The sequence below is a fragment of the Ostrea edulis genome, chromosome 2 (genome assembly GCF_947568905.1).
Source record: "Ostrea edulis chromosome 2, xbOstEdul1.1, whole genome shotgun sequence".
In the NCBI taxonomy this organism is placed as follows: Eukaryota; Metazoa; Mollusca; class Bivalvia; order Ostreida; family Ostreidae; genus Ostrea; species Ostrea edulis.
The window spans coordinates 32,733,700-32,748,259 of record NC_079165.1 but is presented as its reverse complement, the minus strand read 5'-3'; positions in this window follow the sequence as shown (position 1 = coordinate 32,748,259).

The following is a 14,560-nucleotide window of genomic DNA, read 5'->3' as shown; positions in this document are numbered from 1 at the left end:
CATGTACATTCAAAGCTGAACCAGAACAATCCAAGAAATACTCAATTTTCATGGATTCTAATGGTTTAGTTTCAAATCTAAGTGGTCATTTTTATTTCTTTTCATCATTACAAAGTCGACAAATTAATTATATCGAAAGCACGGTGAGAATAAAAAGGAGTGTCTTATAATGCTATATACAACGCGACTGCCCGATTTTACTTGACGTTAAAACATAGCGTTGACCACTTGTGTTGTCACAGTTTCAATACATGCCATATAGAGCAGCATATGAGCTTTTTAGAGATTTATAATGAAATAAAATATGACCACTGCAAGACTTTAGATATCCATGGAAAAAGAAAGATGAAATGTTTGAAAATGCATATTGGCAATGTGTATATAAAAAGGGACTAAAGTTGAAAACAGCGTACGTTGGGTGCATCAATAATACAAAACCTAAATTACGAAAATGTGATAGAGAAGATCCACGGAGCGATTGCCCATTAATTAAACTTAAAACGTTCACAATAATGAAATTCAATACACTAAGAACTTTGGACTTGCTGATCTTCAAAGTGTAATGTATGTAATGTTATTTCCGGGCTTCAGAGTATAATTAAAAAGATAAATTTTAAGATGAATGCACAATGTTCACGTCCGACGTGGTAAATTGCTTGTTTTTAATTATCGGTAAATGAATAAAAAACAAGAGGTCCATGGGCCTAGAATTACTCTTCTGATGCATTGTAGAACAGGCAAAAATTTTCACAAATCAAGATTCATCAATTAACAAAGTTTGATGATGTTAAGTCAAATAGTACCTGAAAATTTAAATGTAACTGTCCAAGAGTAGGTCATGGTGACCTACTTTTGGTCGACACACTGAAGACTCAAGATGCATCAATTGACAAGTCAAATAGTATTCAAATATAGCCGTCAAATTCCAAAAGAAGGCCACAGTGACCTACTTTTTGGTCGTCACACTCCAAAGACTCAAGATGTATCAACTGACAAAGTTTGATAATTGAAGTCAAATAGTATCTGAAATATTCAGATATAAACGTCAAATTCCAAAAGTAAGTCACAGTGAGCTACTTTTTGGTCGACACACTCTGAAGACTCAAGACCCATCAACAGACAAAGTTTGATGATTGTAAGTCAAATAGTATCTGAAATATTCAAATACAGCCGTCAAAATCCAAAAATAGGTCACGGTGACCTACTTTTTGGGTCAACAAACTATGAAGACTCAAGATGCATCAACTGACAAAGTTTGATGATTCTAGCTTTCATAGTGTCCAAAATATGCATCTAAAATTGAAAATGTGAAATTTGAATGTCTGCAAAATTCAAAAAGTAGGTCACTGTGACCTTTTTAAAAAATGAACATATTTCGAGGTCTCTAGACGCATCAACTTACAAGGTTTGATGATTCTAAACCTCTCGGTATCTGAAATATCAACCTAAAATGTATTCATAAATGATTAGCCATAAAATTCAGAAAGTAGGTCATGGTAACATACTTTTTACATGACGCAGTTCAATGTCTCATGATCCATCAACTGACAACTTTTGATGATCATAGGCTCAAAAGTGTCCAAGATATGTATCAAAATCCATTTAATAATAATTACCTGCGAAATTCAAAAATGACCTACTTTTGAGACAACATGATATTAGGTCCTAAGATGCATCAACTGACAAAATTTGATGATCCTAGTCCTTATACTAAGCAAAATATCAAAGTTTTACCAAAACAAAATTTAAGGTCAACTTTGAAGTGACCTTGAGACCACACCCTTTGCCCCAGGATAATGCCTTGAACAATTTTTTTTACCAACAACCTATCTTCATCCTTATACATAAGTTTGGTGATAATTTGCCCATTGGTTCTTGAGAAGAAGATTTTTTAGCAACCCCTACTTTTGTTTGCATTTTCCTAATTATCTCCCCTTGTTAAAGGGTCACAATCCTAGTTTTAGTATAAATGAAAGTCCTTGGGCCAAGGATACCCTGTGACAAATTTGACAAAAATTGGCCAAGGGGTTCTTGAGATATAGCCCCTTTTCCAAAAAGTTGACGCACACCGCACGCCAGACATATGGTCATATGATTAGCTCTTTGAATAAATTTCTTGGTATAGACACCCGACCGGACGTGTTAAAATTTTCGCTAATTTTTTTTTTTAGATGAATCAAACAAAGTGGACATACCTCGTCAATATAGTACTTACGGATTTCGCGCTTCTGCGCATTAAGTCGTACATGTGCCCTGCGTGAAACTGTCGTACGTATACATGTACAACAAAATAAGCGAATATCTGCAGGCTTTCGTTAACTCGTAAATGGTTAAAGACCGTGAACATGAGAAGAAGAAAAAGACATGTTCACTAATTATACATACAACATAAATCTGTCGTTTCAAGCTCTATATCGGAATCGCTAAAGATTGGAATATTATACGAGGATTCAATTCTTATATATAAATGATAAACCCTTTTTTCCAGATCCATATGATTATTTATTATAATATAAAGGAAAAGTATGAAACCACAAGTACAATAAACTTATCGATTTCTTGTTTGGTATCACATTTTCCTTGAGAATTAGTCAAAAGTCGCCCTTCCACGTGCTCCCCTCCCCGAAACATCGAGACTTACGACTTTAATTATTATTTTTTTCTCCATAATTTGTACAATTAACATTTTCTTACTGTCATACTTCGATTTGGATTAAAACTTGATTCTAGATGTGTTTTTTTTATATTATAACTCTTATATTTAACTCTGGAATTCTCTCATTTTATGCCGTTTGCAATTTCGAATTTTTCAAAGTCTATTTTCGAAGCACCCCTGCTGATGACCATGTTTTCTTCATTGATTTTACTTCATTGCTGCATATTCTACCGTAAATCAAACTTGGAATAAAATATAGTAAAAACGAATTATGTCCGTCGTACTTCATTAGAAGATAGATTCATATTTCTCATGTTCATGTAGTAATAAAAATAATTTTTTTTAAAAATGCATTTATCTTCTCAGAGCTAGTAGGGCGAGTTTCAAACATGGCATTGCATGTAAAGATACAGAAAAAGTACTTTGTCAAGTAAGGGGGGGGGGGTAGTAGTGTTCCTACGTGCCGTCTAATTATCGAAAACAAATCAAACTACTTGATGGGATCGAACTTAAAAGAGTCGCATGACACATGTAGACATTTAGTCTTACAATGTACAACTGCATCCAGATATCAAACGCATAAAAATAAATACATTAAAAAAAATCACAATTCTATTTCTTAAAAAACAATATCAGTCAGATTAATTTTTTTAGAACATTCTCTTTGGGATATGGTTGTCATTTGCTCAATAAGAGAGGTGAAGATAACGAACGGTGGTTAATCTCATAACCCCTACAAGCAATACAAAGTAGAGAGTTGGGCAAGCACGGACCCCTGGACATACCAGAGGTGGGATCAGGTGCTTAGGAGTAAGCATCCCCTGTCGAGCGGTCATACCCGCTCTGAGCCCTATATCTTGATCAGGTAAACGGAGTTCTCCGTAATCAAAATCAGTGTGCAAAGAACCGCCTAACAATCGATATGAAAGAAGTCCGACAGTATTTGACCCAATGATAGGTTGTATTGACAAAATAGATCGTTATATGTATAGCGGAACATATAATTTGCGAAATACTGAGTTAAATGAGACTGTTGAAACCCCTGCACGTGTGTTCAAAGCCAAAGTAATGAAACTAAGTTTTATCTCTTATTTCTATGTAACACATGTGCTCTACAGGTATCAATTCATAGCTTCACATCGCAGTCTTATCAGCATGGAGGTGTGGCCTACTTCCTAATATGCTTCATTATCGTCCGTGTAGATATTCAGCTAGGTCCGACCTTTTGTATACCAATAGTCGAGATCGGCCTGCCAGTGAGTGCCCGACCTGCTATAAAGTGACGATCCTGGGGTACATCTCACAAGCTACGCCGAGTTCGGCGATGAAACTTGGTATGGAACTACAAGAGGGATTCCTGAGTTTCGAACAAACGTTAAATTGTGAGTTTTAATTCGATTTGTAAAAATGAAAACTTCAAAAGCTTCTGAGGAGGTGTCAAAAATAGGTGTCGGAGTTCATAACCTTTCTTTCTCATATGTTCTAGAGGTTAAAAAAACAACAACCTCAAGCGAGCTTGGTGCCGTTGATTGTGTTAATTTTGACTATTTGACTATTTTGGACCCGTTTTATAGTCAAAACTTTGGAGGTTGCTAAATTCTTACATAAGCGCTATAAAAACAGACCCTAAAGCGTGCCCCTACACCTCAAAAGCGTTCGGTTTCGTTTCGTGCAGATTGTTCATCGTTCCGTGCAAACCGTTCACCATTCCAAACAAATCATTCAGCGTTCCGTGCATACCGTTCCGTGTAAACCGGTCAAGATTCCATGCAAATTGTTCACAGTTCCATGCAAACCGTTTCGTGTAAGAATCGTTCGGTGCAAGATTAAGCCACCCCCATGGAAACACGCAGATCGTTCAAGTGACGCGCTACAAACTAAGAGACCATGCAAGTCAATTCTATATGGAATGTGGGAATGATGAACATTGCTGGAAATTCAAAGAATTATCATTTTAGAATTACTCTACGTTGGACTTCCAAGAATGAAAATCCTGTAAATAATCGAAACAAAATAAATGATATTAAAACTACCAAGCAGAGCAAAGCCCGAAGTTCTTCCTTCTTTTATTCACAATATACAAATATTGTAGTGTTGATTTGTGTGATCACGTTCCGTTATTCAATGTAGATTTTCGTTCATCATACTTGTTTATCGGAACCGTCTGGATAACGCAATGATCTGTATATGACATGTGTGTAAATTCCAAGGCTGATTTTTTTTAGTAGTAGAGATCGGATAATCCGGGTATTAAGAAGAACTTGACTTCTCGCAGGTTTGAATATCGGCCGGGGCAATAGAAACATTATAAAGAAAGTTAATAGAATCAAATATGACAGATTTTGTTAAAGAGACACTGCAGCTCATTTACCACATTTATATGAAGTGTTTTTTAAAACACGTATTGATAAAAATCATATCGATACTGACAATTTTAAACAATTTGGATGCATCAATTTGCTCTAAACTGCGCTTTGAAGATCGTCCTGAATTCAAAGGTTTCTTCATGCTGACTCAGACTTTTGAATGCTTATTACATCACGTGATTTGAATGACAGCAAAGGTGTTGTGTAAAAACTCGATATATGAGTTATGAGATTGATCACTATTCGTTGTCTTTACCTTTCATTTAACCATCGAGCTTGTATCTCTGCTGGTGGACAGTCTGTCCCCGAGGATACGTGTCGCTCGATATATGAGTTATGAGATTGATCACTGTTTGTTGTCTTCACGTTTCATTTAAATACCATTTTAGGGCTGGCTTCTGACTCGCCTTTCAAGTATGAAATTATTCCCTGCTACTTATGACTAAGAAATCAAAAATCATAATTTTAACAGAAACCCTTGCATGTTCCTATTAACCAATGTTTTCCAACGAACACGTGTTGTGTTCAGATAAAAATATTCCTTACCTTTAAAGCAGTGTCTTCGCGGGTAGTCCTAATAGCAGATTTAGAGGGGGCCAGGGTCCTCTTCCCTCTTTACGCCACAAATTGTGAGTAAAACTCCAGATCTGGCACCCAAAATTGCTGAGTACTTTGACTAATATTTGATTTTCACACACCCCTTCGGAAATCCTACACCCGCCACTGAGTACTGCGTGCGTTTCTCTCGTACATGTAGCTCTTTGTTTTCCAACAGTCATACTGATCCCAAAGTAAATTTTAGTTCACGTATGATTTTTGTTTCATTCTATTTTTACCTCTTTCTCGCAGAATCTCTCAAATTTCTGGATCTATCCACTACACTTTCTCTCACTGGGCGACATGCTGCACCGTTTACCGTTTATGTGCATGCGTCTGAATACCGAAAGGTGACTCGATATTTTTTGTATACTTAGGCCATTAAAAAGTTTTTTCCCCGTAAAAACGAGAATTTTGAACTTAAGATAAGTGTTATATTCGCAAAATCCATACATTCAACAAAACTTGAGAAAGCGCTGAAAAAATTGTCATTTTATGATTTTGGCGCAGAATGAGCTGTACCGGTACTGTCTCTTAAAGAATAACCCCGTGGGGATCCGTGTTAGAATAGGTCCTCAGTACCCCCTTGCTTGTCGTAAAAGGCGACCAAATGGGGTGGTCCTTTGGATGAGACCGCAAAAACCGAGGTCCTGTGTCACAGCAGATGTGGCACGATAAAGATCCCCCCCCCCCTGCTCAAAGGCCATAAGCGCCGAGCATAGGTCTAAATTTTGCAGTCCTTCACCGGCAGTGGTGACGTCTCCATGAGTGACATATTCTCGAGAGGGACGTTAAACAACATTCAATCAATCTTTACGAATACGATAGATTGATTGAATACGCAAGACTGTTAAGGGCTCCTATAGAAATAACACGCAATAAATATGCATTAAAAAGCCCATACATATACAGCGGCTATGTTAAACTAACAATATTAAACAGTTTTCCCTGTATATCCGATAATGATCCTACAAGATCTCCGGCGTGCAACTGCACATTACTTTATGCATTATCGGTCACGTGACATTGGTATTTATATACACTTTATTCAGTCAAACAATATATCTGTTTTTAAAAGGGCATAACCCACTTTCAGCTTCAAGTTTTTTGCTTCTGTAAATGTAGCTGCAATAATGTAGCCCTCTCTGATTTTTTTTCTTTTTTTTTTAGGGAGAGGGCTACAACTCCTTAGGATCTCCGTAATGGTGCAAATGCGGGAGTGATTCACTCCCGCAACATTTGCGCTCATTCTAAACATTTCCTGACTTTCTTTACGTAAACAAAATGATATTCTATGTTTCTTAGTCAATATATAAATTTACAACCTGCAACTTAAGATTTGTGAGGCTCTATTCTACCGTTTTCAACAATTTCGATAAATTCCAATTTCTCGATTCATATTTGTGCGCCATGTTTGATGTACTGAAGTATAAACTTCCGATTGTCAAGTCATTTGCATATGCCATATAAGGTAGTATTTACATCAATGGACAAGTATGGAGGCGAAAGCTATTTCGTCGGTATTCAAAAGGTTTGAATTTAATATCAAGTTAAAAACCGAACAACAGAGTGTAAATTCTTTCTGCAACAATATGATTTTCCTTTCTTTGTCGAAGTGGCTCGAGTAACTACATTTTCGCACTGATTGTCAATGTTTAGGTTTTTCATTAGATCCACCTACGAGATCTCGCGATAACAAGCATGGCGGAGCAGACGAAGAATTTTGCATGCTGTACGTTATATTTAATGAAAAACACCTTCATTAGACATGCCCGAGCACAAAGTTGGTACTCCTTTTGGTGTAAACAACATTTGGGACTAATACACAGAGTTTATTATCGGTTATTCATAAAATTATTTTGCACCATTATGGAGATCCTATGGAATTGTAACCCTATCCCGAAAACGTCAGAATAAAAAAAAATTGGATAGGGCTACATTATTGCAGCTACTGTAAATGTAAATCATTGCCGTTTCGTTCGGATTAAGTCTCTTTACACATAATTTACGAAAAAGTATTTACACATGTCCGATGACATGCCTTACACTTCGATACTGAATTCCAATAAATCCGGCGAACTGAATGATCCAGCAGCAGTTTTCAATTTTATCAAACCCTCCGTACACTGTCTGCGAAGTATCAAATCAATCCATGCAGATTATGCCCTTCTAAACCGTGCGGAAGTGGAGTCGTTCACCCCATTTTCAAACACAGTAGCGATTCGGATAATACCACGGGCACATAACTCTTTTATTTACTAAGGGCGGGTAATTTCAAAAGAATTTCGAATATTGCATTACTATTTGCTTACTCGACCCCACAACAAACATAATGCCACATTTTTACCGATTAAAATTCACCCTTTTTCTTTTTCAGATAATGACCTGCTATATTTGGGCGGATACGACAGGAAACGGGAGCTCTTTAGCTATTGCCCGAATCTTGGATCATATAGTTCGTATACTCGTATTTTAATACAAGAGACATTTTTTGTTCAGCTTATTTTTTTTGGTACCTGTTAAACTAAATTTTTCAATAAATGATGGACACATTTTATTTTACATGTTTCTTTTTTCAATACAGTTGATCTAAATGCAAAAGGAAAGTATTGCAAAGACAATTGCAACCCCCACCCCCTCCCACACTTTCACTTCGAACAGACTCTCAACTTTCATTGATAAATAACAAGACAAATTGGTCAAAGTTGAATTTTTAATGAATTGAAAAGAGCAATTTGATGCGATTTGTAAGATACACACATACCTACCGAGTAAAATTGGAATTTAATCTCTAAGCAAAAACTGCGTTTTCCATCCACAGTTTGAACATTTATATAACAAAAACAAGAACTGCATAAAATCAATCGGTCTACGAGTTAAAAAAGATATACGTGATTCTAACTTACCATTGGAAATCGTAAAACCCTCATCACCTTCTGAAATACCACCATGGAAACTACTAAAACCCAAAGTAGACACATCACTTTCTGAATTTAAAAAATCTGAAACAAATTCCGCCATTTTCAAGCAAAAATTATCCGAAATAAAACAATCCAAACATACTACAATTGATATCTACACAGATGGTTCAAAAGACCAAAATAACGTCGCTGCTGCTGCAGAAATCACAAACGACGTTTTCTTTGCACGACTTCCAAATGAAGCAACAATTCATACCGCCGAAGCAAAGGCTATTCAGCTTATGTTTGAATACATACAAACTTCTAATGACAAACATTTCACTATATTCTCAGAACTTCCTATCATGTCTTCAGTCAATGAACAACATGGATATTGATCATCCACATATCTTAGATATCTTACACCGGTACTATCTTTTAACCAAACAAGGTAAAATAGTTGAGTTCTGCTGGATCCCTAGTCACATTGGTATCCATGGCAACACCAAAGCGGCCAAAAATGCACTTCAAGGTGAAATTGTACACTTCAAAATTCCATACACTGATTTTAAATATTCATAAAACTATATGTAAATACTGTTTGGCAAATCTATTGGGATTTCTGTGATACAAGTAAACTTTATTCTATTCAAAACAAAGTAAGCAAATCGTGTAGACGAAGTGATTATTTCAAGAATACGCATTGGACATTCAAAATGGACACCTTTATGTCTCATACTATTTCCTTTTCAAGAGGACAGCTCACCGAAGCTTGTTTTTGCTTTAAAAATCAACACTGTAAAACTGTATGAGAATGAAATATGTCATTTATTTTAGACAACAAATGACGAAGATAAAGGTTCATACAAAGAAGGGGGGAAATCAGCGATCCACGAACACTGTCATAATCTTGCACAATATATCAACCCATCATTTCTGATTTCCCCCATATAGATAATTTCACAAATAAATATGGTACTGACCAGTTCAAACAGGGGAAAATCAGTAGATACATACAATGTAATTACATAGGATTTCAACACATCTGTCCTGATTTTCCCCATACATGATTATCACAAATAACAAACAATGACTAGTTAAAATACAGACCCTGGAAACTTGTTCCAAAGTGTACAACAAGCAAAAAGATGGCGAACAAAAAGGGCTACAATAAGATGACGAATAATTAAGCTACATTTTTATATATAGGTGGGATTTAAGATGGGGAGGTGGTGGGTTACTGGATTTCTCAAATTTCAACACGCTTTCTACAAGTCCAAACAGTCAAAACTTTCTAACAGAAGTAGACATGTGATCTATACACAAGTTTTCATTGGTTCAGATACAAACTGTGTTTATGTTGAATAGGGGTTCCCGACGGGGTTTAATGCTCAGAGGTACAATACGGGTTACCCGGTACTAACTAATATAAATAATATAAGGAGAAAGTTTCGCCATAAATGTTATTATATACATACATGTAATAGATATTTTATGTCTCATACTATTTCCTTTTCAAGAAGACAGCTCACCGAAGCTTGTTTTTGCTTTAAAAATCAACACTGTAAAACTGTATGAGAATGAAATATGTCATTTATTTTAGACAACAAATGACGAAGATAAAGGTTCATACAAAGAAGGGGGGAAATCAGCGATCCACGAACACTGTCATAATCTTGCACAATATATCAACCCATCATTTCTGATTTTCCTCATATAGATAATTTCACAAATAAATATGGTACTGACCAGTTCAAACAGGGGAAAATCAGTAGATACATACAATGTAATTACATAGGATTTCAACACATCTGTCCTGATTTTCCCCATACATGATTATCACAAATAACAAACAATGACTAGTTAAAATACAGACCTTGGAAACTTGTTCCAAAGTGTACAACAAGCAAAAAGATGGCGAACAAAAAGGGCCAAAGATATGATTAACAAATCATATTCAGAGCCATGAACTTCAGCCTGAATGCATATCTTGTAACTGTACTTTAACTATACATCATATTCTTTTAGAATGTAGTGATTTTACGCCCATGTGAAATATACTTTTTAATAGTGTGCAATCAATGAAAGAACTCTTTACAAATATCGACAATCATTATATTATACAATGTTTACAAGAATGCGACTTTTACAGAAAAATTTGAAAACTTTTATGATGCAACTGTTTAAATACACGAATAATGTTTTGTTTTTTAACCTGTTTATATACATGCATTTTTAACTTTTATGTCCGTCGGATGGGACGTTAAAGGGTGTCTCGTGTCAAGGATCACAACCCCCTTGACACGCAAAAGATCGTTTCCCTGATGTTCGAAAAAGAGTAGGCTCACTGGGGGCCGTCAGGGAAACTCAAACACTCACAACCAAACATAATTGAATTAATAACCGCCGTAAAATGGCTGAAATATTGCCAAAACGGCGTAAAACCCCAATCAATCAATCAATCAATCTAAGCAAAAATGCACCAAATTGAATTATTAAACAACTGACTGAAACAATATTGCAAATGCATGACATGATCAAGAAGAGCCAATAAAATGATTTTCAAGCAATTCAATTTGGTACTGAATAGTTTATAAGTAGATATTTTCAATATGAGCCGAATGGCGAAAACATAAACCATACCTAAAATTTAAAACAAGGTGTAAATTTGACTTTTAAATCAAAAGGATTTTAACAAAATTATCTGAAAGTTTAGAATTTATTTAGAAATTAATTTCCATGATGGCAGAATAGCCTTCAAAAACGTGCCCGTTATATACATCATAAAAACACCATGAATTTCTGTAAATGTGCAAAAATCATCATTGCAAGAAACTATAAAGACCCACATTCATCACATACGACGGGAAAAACAGGAGAACAACAACTAAGTCAATTTAGCAACACTGTGCCAGTGGCTAAGAAGTATGAAGTTTACCAAAATACCATGCAGAAATACCCCAAAATGTATTTACCATTCACATCATTTTCCACAAATCTGCCACGATTACAAAAGTATATAACAAATGCTAAATATTGGATACAAGGAAACACAAATGGGGGGGGGGGGGAGCCAATTTATTCAAACTTTCAGCTTACAATCTTGGTTAAAATTACTAGAAAGAGAAAAACAAATGCATAATTTGAAAAACTGTGTTAAGTGTGAGGCCAACAATCCAAAAGTTGCGTCCATGCATGTGTCTGTAAGTAAAAGTATATAAAAATATTATTGCTAAAACAAATGACATGGCGCAAGAAATAAAAATGTTGCATGCAGATAGAATGGTTGATGGAGCAGAACAATTAGTGAAAATAATTGAACCAATTATGGAGAACACTTTTCGAAAAAGCCTGAAAAGCACAGTAACATCTAAGTACAATTTAACAGAAAAATTGCCAAGCGACAAAAAGCAAAAGCTAAAAGTAAAATCAACAAGGGAGAACAGTGAGAAAATTTCAAGACTAATATCCAACAACGACAATGAGGTCACGTCATTCCTTGCATCAGGGAATTCGTACAAGAGAGATCGGGAACGAATGGATACTTACTTCGATACCACAGACGCTGCTCAAATCAGAAGCACCTCCAAAATAAACAAGAGGCCCACAGGCCTTATCGGTCACCTGAATACTAGTGAAAAAGTATCACTACTTCCATGGGCTATGAAATCTAGGAAAAATTTCCTGTTCTGAATACCTAAGCTAAATTCTTATGTTCAGCAACAGAATAAAAGAAGATGTGTTCTTAAAACTTCAATGCCCTCAAAAGTGCATACACTGATGAAAGGATTTAAATAATTTAAATAAATTAACATTAAAACATCAAAACATATGACTAATTTGGACTTATCCTAAAGTCATAATCCTGGATTTTGATTAAAATTCACCATTTTTTGTACATCCTTTTCTGCTATTCCTAAGTATGCATTTAGATTTTATACAGTATCAGCAAACTTACACATAAATACTATATACGAAGTTTGGTCCCACTCTGGGGTCAAAACCCTTACTCTGGAGATCATCAAATTTACAAATTTGATAAAAGACTACCTGCTCTATCCATTTAGTTTCAATTTAGTATCAACACTAAAGAAGATGTTATTTAAGCGTTTTACACATAAACACCATATAACAAGTTTGGCCCCACCCTGGGGTAAGAACCCCTACCCCGGGATCATGACATTTACAATTTTGGTAGAGGCCTTCCTGCTCTCTATCACCATGTATTTAGTTTTTCTTACACGTGTGGGGTTCTTGAGAAGAAGAGTTTTGAAAATTAGTTAATTTTGGGCAGTTTTTGCCCCACCCCTAAGGCCCCCAGGGGTGCAGGAATCCTGAAATTTACAATTCAAGTGGCAGAGATTACATCCAGAGAGCGAGACGTGCCCATCATAAACGGTATCCATTCCTGCATCACAACCTACACGGAAACTTCACACCGAAATTCGTAGAAGATTAAATAACAAAGATATTTACGTAGGAGAGAAGATTGCCCCAAGACATACAAAAGGAACAGAATCGCATCATCTAGCGTCCTTCAGGAAACTAATGTGGTGGTGTACGGAAGAAAAATTCCCCTTGAAAGGATCCGTCGCCAAATGAATATTGATCAAGGGCCTTATCTGAGATGGAAGAAGGAAGATTATGATAGCATTTCAGAGGAAGAAGTACACGACAGGCTACGTAACCTGAAGATTGATGTGCCCAGTGAACCAACATCTGCGCTGGATGAACTGATGAGAGTGGAGCACACACATAATTTAAAGATCTGGCATGATCATTCAGATATACTGAACTACAGCTATGTCAGCTTTATGATATCTGCGCTGCATGATCCTGCAATCTTCCTGACAGATGAGAAATCCCAACAGAAGTACCCTGACAACCCTCCAGTTGATGTTCAGTCTGTTGTGGAGAAGCCCTACTTGTATAACTTGGGGCAGTCCAAATCCAGTGATATTGACCAGCTTTCCTACACATCAACCAGACTACAAGACATCAATTTCATCCAACTTCCCACTTATCATTAGGGCACTGCAATTCATGGAGTTCTTCGTGTTTTCAGTGGTGATGGCCCTGTCAGACAGTTTGAGGCTGGACATCAACGCGGAGGTCACTATAACTGTCTCTGTGGTATTTCTGTTAGAGAACACCCAAACTTCCGAGTGTGCCTTCCAATTCACACCTTTAAATGGAGATCTTCAGAGCTGGATTTCATTGGAAGGATTTTTCAGACACCAACATAAATCCTCTCACTAATCTAAAAAAAAAAAAAAGCACTCATTGATGAACTGGAGGCCAGGGGTGTTGACACCTATAGGAAAGCTGTAGGAGAAATGAGGGAAGAACTAGCAACACCTCTGCATGGAATTCAGAGACCTCCACCAATCTTAAGCAGCAACATTCTTTCTCTTTCTTTGTCCAAGTATGAGATACCACCATGTGAACCGTTAATCGGAGACATGAGAAGAATGCAGGAAAATAATAAGACAATGTCATTGTGAGGTTTAATGCCCAACAACAAAACAGAGTCTCTAGCTACAAGAAACAGGAATCAACAATAACACAACAGGCTCGTTTACTTCCTGAAGCTGAAAACACTAGATTTCCAGTTGAGATGCTAAGGACAAGACCACATCTGTTCCAAACACACTGTGAGAGAATTGCTGATTTCCTGCTAGAAGGAGAAGACATCTGGTGGCATTTGGATGGCGATGAGATCGTTTTTATGACAGTCCTAATCATGGTAGTCCTTATCAATTTACTTCATCTCAACGTTTCCGGACCGACACCTTTGCTGATATTACCAAACTTCTGGAATATTCATTGGTAAAATGTGTAGCTGCGTTTGGAAAGGGGGACATTCAATTGCTACTGTTGAAACTGAAGACAATTGGTGGGAAGAAGCCAAAAGTGATCAGAAATGAAAGTAAGCATAAATTCAACCTTGAGCTAAAACTGAAATTAACAAATTGAAATAAAAATAATTTAAAACAAAATTATAAAAACAATAGCTATGAATACAAATATGTTGTCCAATT